The sequence below is a fragment of the Zonotrichia leucophrys genome, chromosome 3 (genome assembly GCF_028769735.1).
Source record: "Zonotrichia leucophrys gambelii isolate GWCS_2022_RI chromosome 3, RI_Zleu_2.0, whole genome shotgun sequence".
In the NCBI taxonomy this organism is placed as follows: domain Eukaryota; kingdom Metazoa; phylum Chordata; class Aves; order Passeriformes; family Passerellidae; genus Zonotrichia; species Zonotrichia leucophrys.
In genome coordinates this window covers 84,836,247-84,852,234 of record NC_088172.1, presented here as the reverse complement: position 1 = coordinate 84,852,234, position 15,988 = coordinate 84,836,247, and positions in this window count along the sequence as shown.

Genomic DNA, 15,988 nt, shown 5'->3' with positions numbered 1-15,988 from the left:
AATTTATGTGCATTTGTTTTCTGCAGCAAGCAATCAAAAGTCTCATGCAGCAGTACATGAAACAGGATTGCTCTTTTTATTTCTTGGGAGACAGCCATCATTACATTGGGCCAGAGCTATGAGTCAGGGCTGCTGTTTCCTATCCTAAAGTGAGGAATCTCTCTCAGGAAGTCCTGTGTTGTGCTGGAGATCAGAGCAGGTGATAATGGTCTCATCTGGCTTTGAAATTTACGAGCAGGAGATATGTCATGTAATGGAGTCATTATTTTGTTTTAGTCCATTCTTCAAGTTGCAGTACTTGGAGATGTAAGAGCCGTGTGGTGACCAGATGGAAGGAGCAGGGAACAGGGAAGAACAGTAGGATGGCTTCCCTGTTACTAGCAAGATGATTCTGAATAAAAGCAAAAAACATTGGGAAACTTGGTAAGTGATTTTATCAATAGAAATTACTGTAGAAAGAAGTGTAGGTTTTGGCAATATAGGCTCTAAACTGAGTGGAGATAGAAAGAGGAGGGAAGGATCAGAGAATATGGGCTTAAAACCCAAGAAAATACAAGCAGTTGCATCCCTTAAAATCTGAATCAACTCCATTTGTTGACAGCAGCTGGAGCCTCTGAATTCTGAAATGAAAATGGAAAAACACTCAAAGAACATGAACTTAAAAATAGGACTAAGAAGATTGAAATGGATGACATTTATGTAAGGTTTAGAAATACTCCAAATTGTTAAAAAAAAAATCCTTCTTCAATTTTCCTTTAATCTTCTACATACTTAATTCAGAACTCTGAAACTCAAAATTACCATTGCATCCAGGTTCAAATTTTTTACTTTTTTGCCAAGGTTTTGTTTTCTTTTTCTCTTTAATTCCATTCCTGTTCAGTAAGATATGGGTTCTATTTGGAACTCGGCAATGTAATATCAATTTTTAACCTTCCAGTCTGTCTTCTTTGTGGCTATGAGAGGAAAATGCATTTTAAAACCATTAGAAAACAGTATATGCTTCAAACTAATATGTTTATTTCATAATGGACCAAAAAATAATTATAAGACAATGTTAAATAGTTGAAACTTTTCAAGATAATCTGTACTAAACTGTTGCTTTATTTTATGAGGAAATGCTGAAATTTAATTGCCTAATGTAGCAAAACTAAGATGGAAAGGAGTTTTCACGAAATTTGGGAGGTGAACTTCAGAGATAAAAAAAATAATTCTGGCACAGGATCAAGTGGATGCAAGCTGATTATTAATACATTCATATTGGGATTTTAGGGAGACATTTCCATCTATCCATCAAAGAAGTGATATTCTGGTACTGGGGACAGTAAGAGAAATTAATTGTTTTAGGCTGCAGTTGGGTACGTTAATGAAAACGATTGTATCAGAATTCTTAGGGACAGAAAACGAGGCTTGTGATGTGGATCAGTTGGTGTCTGATGTTTAGGTGTCAGCAGCTGAGTTTGAAAAGAGACTTGCTTGTTTATTTGCACCATTGCTTTATTCTATTAATCACATGCTTCAGGACTTTTGTCTGCGGCCTGCGGAGGTCAGGAAGGGTCAGTTTTACTTTTGGTTTGTGCACTGCCAGACTTCTAGGCTGGTCTCTCTTTCACCTCTGGCCATGAAAGAGCAGGAGCTAGGCTAGAGCCCCTAATCTCCGCATGCATCCCACTCGTAAGCTGAAGTTTAAAGTGATCAGCAGATTTGAGGTAAGGAAGGAATTTTCCTGTTGATCAGATTGTCAGGAACTGCTGCAGAAGAGGGGTTTGTCTTTGCAGGTCTTAATTTCTTAGGATTTGCAGGAGATTTCACCTAACACTTCCTTCCTATTAGGAGGACTTGGGCTATTGACAATGCATTGCATCTTGCCTTTTTGCTTCCTGGGGCTCATTAAATTTGCAGCTGCCTTATGATGAAGTGTAAAGTTTGTTACAGGCTCCCAGGGCCAGTGTGTGTGGGGACACACTGGGCAGGATGCCTGTGGACTCTCCAGGCTAATCATCTGTGAAAGTCTGCACTTGCTGGCCCTACTGACCCCTTCCAACCTTATTTCCTACATTCCTTACTCTTTCTTTTTTTTTTTTTTCCTTTCTTTCTTTTCTTTTTTTTTTTTTTTTAAGAGCTTCCAAATGTCAATTTTAATTCAATCTGAAATGTTTTGTGTTGCATGATGTATCAAACTGCCCTATGACTAAGACATCACTGAAAAAAGTGGTCATAATCTCCTGGTCATACAGGAGCTCCTCATGCCCTGGTTGCTCCATGACCTCGAGCTGGATGTCAGGGCCTGTGGGCAGCAAGCACAAGTCAACCCCTCTGGAGCCAGAAGTCAGAAAACAGGCTGGAAAACAGGCTAGAGCACTGTCTTTGTACTGCCTCACATTGGGCTTGGCCCTCCACTGGGCCAGGTGTCTGGGCTTCCCAAAATTTGGCTGCTATTGGCTGGAAATGTACTGACCTAAAGTGGGCTGTGGAGGAAGGGAAGCAGCTGTGTTTCAGAGGAACATTCCTGAGGGTCAGGCACTGCTGCTGGCTGAGGGTTCAGGTGTAAATCACCACTGGGTCTGAAGCAATGCTTGGTGGAGGACTCACAGCTCCTGACCATCTGAGGAGACAGAGCTTTCAAAGGGGACAAAATGGGGATTTAGGAGATGGGCAGACAGGGGTGGGGACAGGTCTTCTTTTCTGCCACAGCTCTCATGAGCAGAGCCACGTGCTGCTCCAGGTGGCTCTGACACAAGAAAGCACCACAGAGCTGCTGGAGATGTCTTGCTGATGAATTATTTTGAAGCCACCATTGGGCAGCAGCTTAGCAATTAATCAAGGAGAAAGATGAATCGAAACTACAGTGACCTGCAAGGTCCTGTTACTCTGCTTTCTAACTTGCACATGCTAAAGACATAAAATGGTTGTGATGCCTTCTTCCTTCCTTTCCAGACTAAAGATAGGAAAAAATTGCCCCCTTGCATGAAACAGACAGGTAAGCAGCAAGAATTCCTGTGGTGCCCTGGTTTAATACGTGCTGTTTAATTACACTGTTATGGCTGCAACAGGTAACAGTGCTCATGCTAAAAATATTTAGACATATGGATTTGCCTTGTATAGAGAATTGTTTTCATCGACCAGACCCATAAAATAGTGAAGCTACATGATAATGCCATATGTACAATAAACCCACATTTTTTTGAAGACCACATAAATACATACTACTAAAATACAGATATTTTGCTAAGGAAATTAAAAATGAAAGATAGGTTTAAAACATTGTTAAAGACTATAATGGGAATGGCAAGTGGCATAATGGGAATAATGCCCTGGGATTATCCTTGGGCAATAGGGAATAACCAGAATGAGATAGTATTAAGGACAATAAGTCCAATCCTGCAGAGCACAAGCAATCCTGAGAAGTGCTGAGCCTGCTCAGCTCACGGTGAATTCAGTGGGAGCTGAGGGCATTGAACACCTCTGCAGGATGAGGCCCCAGTCCGACTTCCAAACTAAGGCTGTCATTTTGAGCCTGGATTTTTATGAGATGCCAATTTGATTTTTATGAGATGCCAATTTGGATGTCTTAGTGGGACCCTGGCACACTGAGAACCACTCAGAGCAGCAGCCAAAATTTTCCGAACGGGCCTGATCCACCTGCCACTTACATTGAAGGACAGATCCCCATTGTCCTCTGTGGGCTTTGTTTCTGGCCCTGTTATCAGGAGGCACCCTAAGAGTGTTGAAAATTGGCTGAGGGAGGCATGGAAGCAGCACATGTCACAAATGCCGTGCTGCTGGCACTCTGGTTAGGTGGAGCCAGCTTAACTCCATTTTCAATTGTGAGATGGCCAAGTTGTGCAAGCGCCTCTGCCCATTTCATTCCTTAGCACAATAAACCCCCATTTTACATGCCTCAGACAGCCAAGGTTACACAGCTGAAAGGACAGGGAGAGTCACGTATCTTGATTTAAAGCAAACAGTTTCCTTAGATGGAAAAACTACATATTTGATTCCCTGAGCAGAAAAATCCTGGAAAAGCCAGCTTCCCATTTCCCAAAGTCGAAGCAGGATTGTTTTACCCTTATTAAAAAGGTCTATGTGAAATATGAGTGACTATGGCTTCAGTCCTGCAATTTCAGCATGACTCTCTGTGACTGAGGAGTGGAGGGGTGTATGTGAAATATTTGCAGAACTTGGGGCTGTGTCCCTGTCCCAGTGAAGTCCTCACATGGTTACCAAGTGTTGTTTCATTTCCCAGTGACAGACCCAGTGTGCACTTCCACAGGGCAGGTGGAAACTGAGAAATGTGGCCCCTTTGGGGGTTCATGGACCACTGTAGCCTGGCCCCACAACCTCATTGTATTTACTTGCATTTCCACTCCTGTTTGGAGCTCTGTATTAGCTGCTACATCAAAATCATGCATTTGGAATGAGGGCAGTAAGACGCACCCTGTTCAAGGGGCCAAAAATCTCCAAGGGCATGGAAGCAGCTCCTACAACGCATTATCTGTGCCTACACTGCATGAGAAAATAGTCTGGGCTGCTGGAAGGTGGCATGGCTCATCTCCTCCTGCTGTCATCCTTTCCTGGCCCCAGCATGGGCAGCTGTGCACAGAGCTCTAACCATGGGTGCTCCCTGGGAAATCTGGAAGATGAAGCATCCTCACAGTGGGCAGTCATGTGGCTTCAGCTGGCCTTGAAGCACAGCCCAGCGCATCCATACTGCATCTCTGACCCATTTCCTACTGCCTGGACACGGCTTAGGAGCTCTCCAACAAGGTGGGACCGAGGCCAGCCTCAGCAGAAGACTTTCAGGAGAAAGTCAGCTGTGGTGTGGTATTTGTTTCTCTTAGGCTGAGCTAGATGTCAGGCCGCCCTTCCCTGGCTGCAGAGAGGGGAGAGCAGCAGCTCTTTAGTGTCCAGGTACGCTTTCAACAGAGACACCAGGTACACCTTCCACAGCTGCTCCTAAAATGCTGCTGCCTTGTTCCTTGAAAAGGCACCTGAAGGCACATCACAATTCTTGTGGACCTTCAGCACTCTGGAACATCCCATAAATACCCTTGTTAAAACATGCATTTCGGCATAATGACAATGAGCCTAACTGCTAAGTCCAGCCTTGCAGGGAGGATGGCACTTATTTCCTTAAATGTATAATATAGAGCATCCACATTCATATTTTTAGTAGCATATAGCAGTGGTCCAGCCTTTAGTGTACTGTATGTACTTTTAATAATCTCCATAAAAGCCTGATTTTCAATCCCTAGGCTCAAGCTGACAGTGTAAATAAAATCACCCAAATCCACAGGGTAAGAGAAATGAAAATGACAAGGATTAAAATTTTGTCAAACCTCTTTCTTTTTAAAATTCTGCTTCCCTTCCAATTGGATCACGACCCTCTGTGTGCACAGCTTAAGACCAGACGGTATGCTTTCACTTTTATTCCGCTCTGCAGCAGGCTTACAGTATTTAGTGAAAGTCTGTAAAGAATGTGTGCTGTGTAGAGAGTTAATACCATAATCCCCTATCGTTAGGGTCAAATGCTGAATAGAGCAGAAGAATTAGAAAATATGTTACATACAATGGCAGAAAAAATGCATCAGCATGCTGTTCTGTTAACACACGCATTCATTACCAACAAGTAAATGACAATGAGGTAATAGAGTATATTAAGAGATGTGTACTTCAAGTCTAGTGCCCGTGTTGTTATGAGAACCTAAGACTTTGAGTGAGAATCTCATTCAGTGGGTACACACACATCACAGGGTTCTTCTTGCCGTATTATTGCATCTTTCTAGGAAGCAATTTGAAGCAAAAAATTAGCTTTTAAAATTATTTGGCAGGGATAAACTTTGAATACTCCTTTTATTAATTTCCTGTGAAGTGAGATATCTCTATTTTGCTATCCAAGCATGACAGTACATCTGTCTCTAGAGAATTCCCAAGCATGAATTGAAGTAATTTTAGCTAAGGAAGTATTCAGAAAACAATCCTAGTGCTTGCCTTTTCAAGAGATCCTTAGGGGGCTAGCTACTTCCATCATGTAGAATTGGCATGGGTGTTCCATTCCCTTGGGTTTTCAGGAAAAATGAGCCAGTATGTGCTGGAGGAGCGACAATTTGCTAGAAAGAGGAGAAAGAAAATACATTTTGCACGTTGCATTGCCTGAAACCAATTGCAAAATACAAGAATCACCCGATCTAAAAATCTTATCAGTATGAGTTAGCACATTGTGCCTTCCTCTAAGGAAAAGTCTGAGATTCACAAGGGGGGGGGTGACCTTATGGAATAGGAAGAGATAGAGAAGTTATTTGGCTGCCTGTACTGACACTAAGTAGTGTCTGATTCCCTAATTATTCCTGCTGATTTAGCCTGGTTATTAAGGGAGAGAGACAGCGCTGGGCTGGAGACAGGATGAAGGTACTTAACAAACATCTTGCAATAGCTGGTTAATGACAAACTGTGGAAAGCACGGCAGGAACACATAACCTCAAGACTTTGTCCAGCATGGGCTGCGTTATCTTATTTTATCTTATCTCGTGGCTGATCAGGTGTCAGCAGTCCTGGGCAGGGATTCGGCCAAGGGGCCACGGATGCTGCTCTGGAGACACAGCTGCTGCCTGCGAGCTGCCACCTGCACCGTGCCTCCAGGCCTGCACTGTTCTCTACAGCAGTGGCTGGGAGGGGTCAGGAAACTATTTTGTACCTGAAGAAGGAAAAAAAAAAATTAATTTCTCAGAATCTTAAGTTTGGCTTTTTTTCAACTAATTCAGGAAATTATTGGCTAAAAGTGCATGTTTCCCACAAAAGCTCTCTTTTTTGTAAAAAAATAACAACAACGTTCCACAAAAATTACTTGACTGATAATCAAAGTTAAAGAGATTTCACTTTTTAAAACTTTCAGGTCCCTGAAGAGAGAATTATTAGGGCTGTTTTTTCTCAGAATTTGTGCATCACAATCAGTTAATTTTAGTTTTGAAAATTTTAAAAAATTCTTATTGAGCATTTTTGAGTTCAAGCAGCTGTCCTGGCCCTCTGGCAGACACCAAGTGTCAAGCAAGGTTAGCAGGGCAGGGTCTGGAGGTGTTGGTGTCTCACTCCTGAGTTGCGGTGTGCTGTAGTGGTCTCATCTCAAATTTCTCTCAAAAATGCTGAAGGCTTCCTTTCTTCTTATTCTTCATGAAACTTACTTCACCTACTTTACCACATTCTGACAGCTCTTCCTTCATTGTTGCACAACTGCAGAAATAAATTTAGAAAAACTAATTAAAAAAGAGCCTTCCCACTGAAACACAAAAATCCTCTCCTGCCTAGGTGAGTGGTTTCATATGCATCCACTGGTGTCAAAGACATTTTTCATCTGGGTAAAATTCATCTTTGTGATTTAATTCCCAGTCTCAGGTATACCTGAGTTATAGAAAGGTATATAGAAAGATATTCCTTTCTAGTCCTGGGCAATAAATGCAGAATTTATAAGTAAATTCTGGGTAATCAGTTTATTTAGCTACATTTACTACAGCATGGTGGATACAAAAAGGTTGTGCCAGACTGCTGCCCAAGGAAATAAATACTTGTGAGAAGACTCACAGACGGAGCTGCATTTATCTGTTTGCCACTCACAGTAGTAGGACTGCTGCATTTTTTTTCCAAGGGGAGAACTTCTCACATGGAAACTGCAGATTTGATGAGTGGATATTATTTAAATCAATAGATTATGTGTATTTGTCTTGACTCAATTTAATATCTGAGTCAGTAGGCTGAAATAATTAGAAATTATGACTGGAAAGGGAAATGGAGTGTGATAAATTAAATCAAAGAAACAAAACCTGTTATTTCTTTGAGGGCAGGAGAAGACACAGCAGTAGAAGAGAAATTCTTTGATATTGAGTTCCTTCTCTAAGACAAAATAAAAATAAGCAAGATAATTCAGGTGATTGAAGGGTTATTCAGGTTGGCGCTTGTCATTCAACAAGTGATTCAGGTCAATAAAAGAAGCATTAAACCTAGACCAAGAATCTAATACCGATCACTGCTATGGCTAATTTTAGGGCTAAAACCCCACAAAATAAGCCCTTTACAAAGTGGGGCATGAGGGGAAGGGCAGGCTGGGCTAGCCAGGCAGTGAGAGGCAGCTGTGGGCTGTACCTGGGCTTTGCTGTCCACACAGTTCTCCTGGTCAGGCCCAGACAATGAAACACTGCACTGGTGGGTTCCTCACACTCTGTGAAAGGACAATTAATGCCCATTCACCAGAAATGCCTGGATTGAGGTTAGTTGTCTTAGAGATGTTTTTTTTCCTCAGATCTGATTTTGAGTTCAGCTGAGTGGAATCAAGCCGGACGTTTGACTGCCGAGTGCTCAGGTCTGTGCGCAGCAGATGAAGACGTTTTCCAGACAAATTATTCTTCACTAAGTTATGCAGACAAACTGCTCTGTAATGATATTATTGATAACATTTGGACATTTCAGTTCTCAGGATATGACTATACAGGGTTAAATCAACAAAAAGAGCAGTGTCATTTGCTTAAATGAGCAGGTTGTGTGCAGGGACTCTGGTCACCACCAATTTGCATCCTCTCATGTGGCTCCACACGATCTTTCCTGTGGTTCAGAGGGGGATTGCCTCAAGTGAATCACCCAGGAAATGTTCTCCTCTTGCAGAGACTTTCAGTTCCCTTTACACTCAACAACACACAAGTACCAGGAACAAAATTTCTCCCCACAGCTTCCTTGCATAACCAGTTCATAACCTGTAACCCTCTTTGGGACAAAAGTTATTTGAGTTGAAGGGATACAAGCTCTTTCTGGCAATGTCCATGCCCTTTCCAGATCAATGGTAGCTATGTGTCTTTGAGTGCTTCAGGAAAGGATTTAAGGCTGTCTGGTATAATTTGAAAGAGGTGATATTAATTATTATTTCTTATTTCTTAATATTGGCCTCTAAGCATAGAAAACAAAAAGTGACTGGTTTGGGGTTAACCCTAGTGGAATTTACTCTTCTGAAGAAGTGTTGTGAGAGTATGTCTGGCAGATGTTTATTTTTGAAGAAGTTATATTTACTTCTTGTAGCATTTACTTTACATTCACCAGCACAATATTGCTTCCAAATTATGCCAGTGTCCTTAACTTTTCTTTTTCTTTTTTTTTCTTTTTTTTTTAGCCGGCAAGAAAAGTAGCTTGCTTAGCATGTTTTTGTTTGTGCTTGTGTTTGAGCTTAGATGTGGTCGTACCTGGCAACTGTGTGTGAAGAAATTAATGAGGCAAAGTTAAGTCAGAGAGATGAGTTTTGCAATTAACACTGAATGTGGTGAGATCTATAGTTATTCTCATCTCTTGCGAAAATGAATTAACTTGCCATAGGAAAATTGTGTCTCCTGCCTTCATGGGTTTCTCTACATTGGTTGGCCTTTTTTGGTTTTGATAGCACATACCAGCTGCAGGGTGTAACGTGATGCAAAACCCATCCATGAGCAGAGTGTCAGGAAGGCTGGATGATCAGCTGCTTGTGCCACTGCTCCTTTTTAGAAAAAAAAAATGCTGCAGATGCCCCATTAACAGAGAGAAAAAGTGTCATTTATTTGAACAGAAGGATTCTGGTTGATTTAGAAAATGCCCAGCAAAATACATAACACAGCACATCATTGTCCTTCACTCATTTGCAAAGAGAAACCATTCACAAATCAAACCCCAATATTGCATTTCAAAGAAAATAAAAACTTGTCCCTACCTCTGAAAAGTGACATAAAGCTTGAGTTCAGCACATGTGCATACACAGGTAGAACTCATCATTGTCACCAGACAGCTCATGTGCACATAGTACGCACTTGCTTCCAGCTCCATGCTTTTCATTTCCTGAAGATTGCCAGTCCAGTGCCTTAGAAGCTACAGCCTGAGAGCTGTGTTAAACCTGTCTGCTTAAAGCTTCTTCTCTGACCTCCCTTTTGGATTTGGTGTTGGAAAATCCTGCCTAAAGCTATCCTTCATGCTCAAAGGAAAACACCATAGTGCAGAACAAGGTGTTTTTTTAAAAGTGCTGATTTCACGGGGAAAAGTTCTTCCAAGGAACTCCCAGCAGCTCTAATCAAATTTAGTAAACAATCAATTAAAACATGTATTTACTGGAATTTATGAGAAGGCAAGAAAAATTTCAACTTCTCAATTAATTTCTCTTCAAAAATTTGAAGAGAAATTCCCTCTCTTCTTTTTGCTCCTCTTTTCAAAGCAAAAGAGCTACTAGAGAATGTAAAACAAACACCAATATTAGAAAGCACATGTTTAATGCAGAGAAACACTTTGTGCTAAACCAAGAATGTTAAGACTTCTTTTATCTTACCCATTTGTGCATCCAAACAAAAAAGTGCATCAAAAATATGCCTTATTCACAATGCTGCAGCATCCCTGTGGTTTTAGGATCACAGAATCCCCAGATTATCATTAATGGAGTACTGGCACCAATTTTAAGACAATTTTTCAGAATATGAATTTTTACACAGGTTTTGACTGACTCACGAAGTTCTTTTTTGGTGGCCTAAGGTTTCTATAAACCCCCTGATTGTTGTCTGAGGAAATGGGAATACAGGTCATATGCAGCCACAGACAATAAAGGAAGGGCCCTGATCCCACATGGTGTTTAACTGTCCTGATTTTCTAGATGCTTCGGTCACAATAAGGATTATGGAGCATAAACACAGTTCTGCAATTTAACCTATCTGTAATCTGCATCTGCATGGAGCTCAGTTCTGACTATTTCAGGGCAGAAGCCCCACTGAAACACTCGGGAATAAAGTTTGCTGCAAAGATGTTTGCACATTTTGTATCCAGACTTTCGCTTCTTGCATTAGATCCAGCATGGGTCAAAGTTGCTTTACATCACCTTGACTGGTTCCAAAGGAAAACTTCCAATAAAAGGATCATTGCAACATTGCCTGTTGAAATACATCCAGGTAAGTCAGCATGGCTCAGCTTAGGCAAATGAAACCAAGTAAACTTAAATCCATCTTGCACAATTCAGCTTGGTTTTGCTTCCTACCTGCAGCACAGGATGCTCACAGAGCACCAGAGTATTCTTCAGGTGCTGTGCACAGCATGGATGGGGACTGTCATTATATCTTAACAATTTAGGAGATGAAGGAGAGAAACATTAACACTTTGCATTTATTTACTTTTACAGCATGCCATAAAGATTAAAAATACATTGTACACAAGTGCAGTATTTAATGTAGCACTTTAATTACATTCAAGTGTGTTACTAAATAGTCTTGAGAAAACCTTAATGACCAGCTGTTCTACCCTCTTCCCATATGTCAGAAATGGTTTCAGAAATCACATTCTGGGACAGTAAGGTTGTATAATTAGACAGTGTATAGTTAACACTTCTAGATTTTCCTCTTAAACTGCGGGCCCTTTTCACTAACATATTGTGGTTTGGTGCCAGTTTGGCACAACACAATTATGCAATGTGCCAAACTGCAACTGAGATGTACAAACTCTCAGAGACATGTTATGATTGCACCATTATCTTTTTATATCTTTTTCATCATTAGGACTGGATGCTTTTTATGTTATGTAAGATTCAGCTTTTTATGGCCAACAAATAAACTTAGTAAATAGGACTATAAATTTTTAATATTTGTTCCATAATTCCATTTGTCTAATCAGAATTAGATGATTACTGTAACCCCACATTAGTTTTCACCAAAAAGGCACCTTTCCAAGAACAGCAGCTATGTCAAAAATGTCAAAGGAGGTACCTTTTGGCCCAGTTCAGGAATGCACTTAAGCACGTGCTTAGCGTTAAGCACATGAATGCTTGTGCAGAGGCATGTGCTGAAGCTGGATCACAAAATGCTTTATGCGGAACAAATAAAACAAACCCTTTCTGGAAGTTATAAAGGGTAGGGGCAGCTCAGTCTTTTGAACAATTATCATCCCTCTTCCCGTTAGCACCTGAAAGTGCCGGTGTTTTTCTGGGCCGTTTATTATTTTGCAGGACAAAACACACCCAGGGTGTGCAGGACGGGGGGAGGCAGCGGGAGCGCACTGAGCGTGAGCCGCAGCCGAGCCGGCACCGCGCGGCTTGGGGAGCATCCATCCATCCTGCCCGGCCTGGGGGGGCCGTGGGAGGCAGCAGCAGCAGCTTCACCATCCTCACAAGAGAGAGGTTTATGGCTAGGGCACCTTTTTTTTTTTTTTTTTTTTTTTACATTTATTATTATTTCCCCCCCCCCAGCGAGCCTCAATTTCCAACGACTTATTTAGATGTAAGCAATGACAGCTGTAATCATGTTTTAAATCTTGCTTTGTATCCTTAGTTATAATGTTGTTCAATTAATATTCAGAATAATGGAAGTGATGTGCCCCTTTGAAAAAGACTTGAATGCAGGCCAAAGCTTTGGGAAACTGATTCTCAAGAGGATTAATCAGCATTTAAAACTTGCATTAATAAAAATCTGATCTTCTACTGTGTAGCATGCATAATACTTTTCATTTTTAAGCATTTTATTTTAATAGTGTGGTATCCTTTGTCCTGATTTTTAAAGGGATTTTAAAATCTAACTCCTTCAAATCAATCCTGCTTTGACCCCTGTGCATTCTTTTACTGAATATAAAAACATTAAAGAAATCCTTGATTCACAAATACCTCTATCGCTAAGTATGAGCAAAGTACAGTACACAAGCATGCTTGTAATAGAAATTATATATAGCTTCCACAGGAATTTATGTTAGGCAAGGGCTCACCTTTTCATGTAAATTATTGATGCAATAAAAACACAGATTTACACGGAATTATTTAAAAGTCTGGAGGTAAATTACACCCTGAGAAGTCATGAACAGCCCTGCCACTCCATAAAAAGTGCTCTCCATTTTTTGCGCGACTTTTGACTCCATAATAAGGAATATTATTGTACCCTATGCCAACAAGATCGAGCCTATATCTGAAAGACAGACTTAATCTATGTTTTGTGTTGTTCTCCTGATCTTATTAGTGGGTTAGAGAAACAAGAGGATTTTTGTATAAAGTTTCTCATATAAATTCAATTCTAGTAAACCAGCTAATTTACATGCTAAACAGCCAGCAGTTGGTAAGATAGTTTTGTTGGATGTCAACTGCAGAAGCTAAATGTGTATTTTCTAGTATTTTATCAGTACTAGAAAACATTATTTTTTTCTGAAGAGGCATTTTAATAGCAAATACCTCACTCAGCTCTTCTATGAAGCAGAGAAATGTAGTTGAGAAATTCTTGTGTTCTCACTCACATTATGAAAGACAACAGTTGACATTCTGAGTATGGACCATCTGCTTTTACTTTGTGTCATACCTAATGTGATGCTTCAGTTCATCACAAACATGATCAGTTTTCTAAAAGAAGCCGGAGATTTTGAGGGATATTTTTATTATCTTGCTACATTCTAGAAATAGAAGGTAAATAGCTTTTTGTACAAAAATGGTAACTGTAAAACACATTGTATCCAATGGAGCATCAAAAATTCTAGTCTCTTAGGCACTGGGCAGGATGACAAGACTTTGAAATACTACAAAGAAAAATGAATAATAAAAAAAATATGTCATCTTTGCCTCCAGTGGATAGTGCACCCAGCATGAGAAGTGAAGTGTGAGAGAGAAGGGATTTACACAGATGTGCTCTAGTTTGGAGTAAGAGCAGGAAGGCTCCCATTGAGGATGTCCCCTGCCTGAGTCCCTAGACCTAAGCCTGACCCAGTGGTACACAAGGATCCTGTCACTTGGGTAGAGATAAGAGGAGCAAGTCCTCAATCTTCATGTACTTTGTGAGAATGACAGGCAGGAGCTGCCTTGGTGCCATCTTAATGCCCTAACAAGAACCACCTGTCTTTTTCTGGCTTCAGAGGTTGTCTCCAACACTACTGCTCACAGGCTGAAGCATTTCCCTATGAGTTAAATCCTGGCCATAAGAAGCCTATGACAAAATACACAATCCAGATTTCCAGCTGAGCTAGTACATTTGCTTGAGTTGGTGGACATCTATCTAGATTCTAATCCAAAAATGTACAAAAGCCCCTTTACTTATTGGATAAATATCAGACACTGGCTGTCATCTGTAGCTTCCTCTATCCTCACCATCCTCGAAATCCTCACTTCTGTCTGTCTTTGGTGCTGTCAGAAGAGAGATAGAGAAGTCCCTTTGAAATTCAGTCTGCAATGTTCATGTCCACAACTATAGCTCCAAAGCCAGCAAAAATGATTGTCTCTAATTTGGAAATAATCCAGACAGAGGCCCATCCTCTCACACTGAGGTGAAGTAACACCACTTGTGTACATGATAACATTTTCTCAGGGTGGTTGTCTTGCCCTGCTGTTGAGCAATGCCTGCTGTGAAGCTCTTTTGCTGCTCTCTGCCCAAGCAGTGCCTGAAAGTGAGCTAGCAGCATGTCCCAACCATGAGACACAGCCACTCCCCGGCCAGGCCAGCAGAGCCAGGGACAGCTTTTGGGTCTCTTGCCAACTGCCCCATACAGGGAGGAGAGGGGAAACATCCAGAATGATGGTGAGCAACTATTACAGCTTAGCCTGCGACTTCCAAGCGTGAAGAGGGCAAAACAGCAGTCACCCAGCGTGGGGGTTCATTGTAGCAATGATTGCATTCTCTAAACTCATCTAACCCTTAGTGCAGAAGAACAAAGGCACAGTTAACTGAGTGAGTAGGTCTGATGCATCACCACAGGGAGCCTGGGTCCTGTTATTCTGTGCTGTTGGACCACAATCTTCCTTTTGCTATCTTCTACGCTTTCCTTGTTCTCTCTTCCTAGGCTCCTAATTGCAATGAGGAACCAACATCCTCCATGTAGTCAGGGCTATTATCACTCCCACCATGGCTCCAGCCCTGTGTCCTTGCTCCCTGGGTCTCTAGGTACCCCTCACACCGCTCCTTCTCCTGCTTCCATTGCCATTTCCAGGCTGCCTTGCTCTGGGCCGTGTGTGGTGGTGCCAGTGCTGGATTAGGCTGAATACAAGCACCACATTCTTTACTACAGAGTCAGCATTTCTTCCTCATTCCTTGCCTGGCTGCTGCCCAGCAGGTTATTTTGGGAGTTACGCTAGCTGGCCCGGAGCACTGCCATGCCAGGCAGAGCACTGACAGCCAAATGCTGCCCAGGGTTGCTTGCCAGTGCCTGAGCCTGAAATGAAGTGCTGCTTTATTTGGGACACTCACATAGCGTAAATGTCCCTGAGGTTTGTGAGGGACCACTACTGGAAAGGGCTGACTGGGGGAAGGGCAGGTAAGGATGGCAGCCCCTTGCAATGCCTTCCCTGTGAACAGCAATGCTGCAAACCCACAGGCTGGGGGTCAGAGGAACAGGGGTGTGAGAAGGATTAAGCTGTCTGTGCGTTTTTCTCCCAGCACTCCTGGTCTCAGACTGCTGTTTCCCAAGTCAGGACAGTGCCTCTGCTCCCAGCACGTGGCTCCCACACTTCCCACTGGGTCAATGTGAGAAGCAGCAAAACTGCAGCAGCACTGCAGGATTGTCCTGTGGATCTGGGTGGGTTGGGACTGGGAGATGTTGGTTGAATATCTAGGTCATGGTACAGGAGTCTCTTCTCACCCCGTTCTTCCCAATCCCATGAAAACAAGCTCTGAATTCCCACTATGTGGAGACCAAGCAGGTCAGGCAGGGTGTGTGTGGGGACAGGTGTTGGAAGGTGAGGGCATGCAGAAGAAGAGGTAGGAGGAGGGAGAGGAGATGGGATGGAAGAGGCAGGATTGAAAATTACATCTACAATATGGTTGGAAAATATAGGTATGGTTGAGCTGTTCAACAAAAGTTAAGAGTTAATTTTCCATGTGTTCTCTGAGCTGGCAAATAATAATGATGTTTAGGTGTAAAGCAGGGTCCATGACCAGGTACAGGACCTGCAGCATCCCAGGTGTCCTGCCCCTGATATACTCATTTTATTTGGAACCAGAAGCAACTTTACCTTCACTGGTACACCTTGTAAAATGTTATGCTGTGCTTCAGTGCCTCC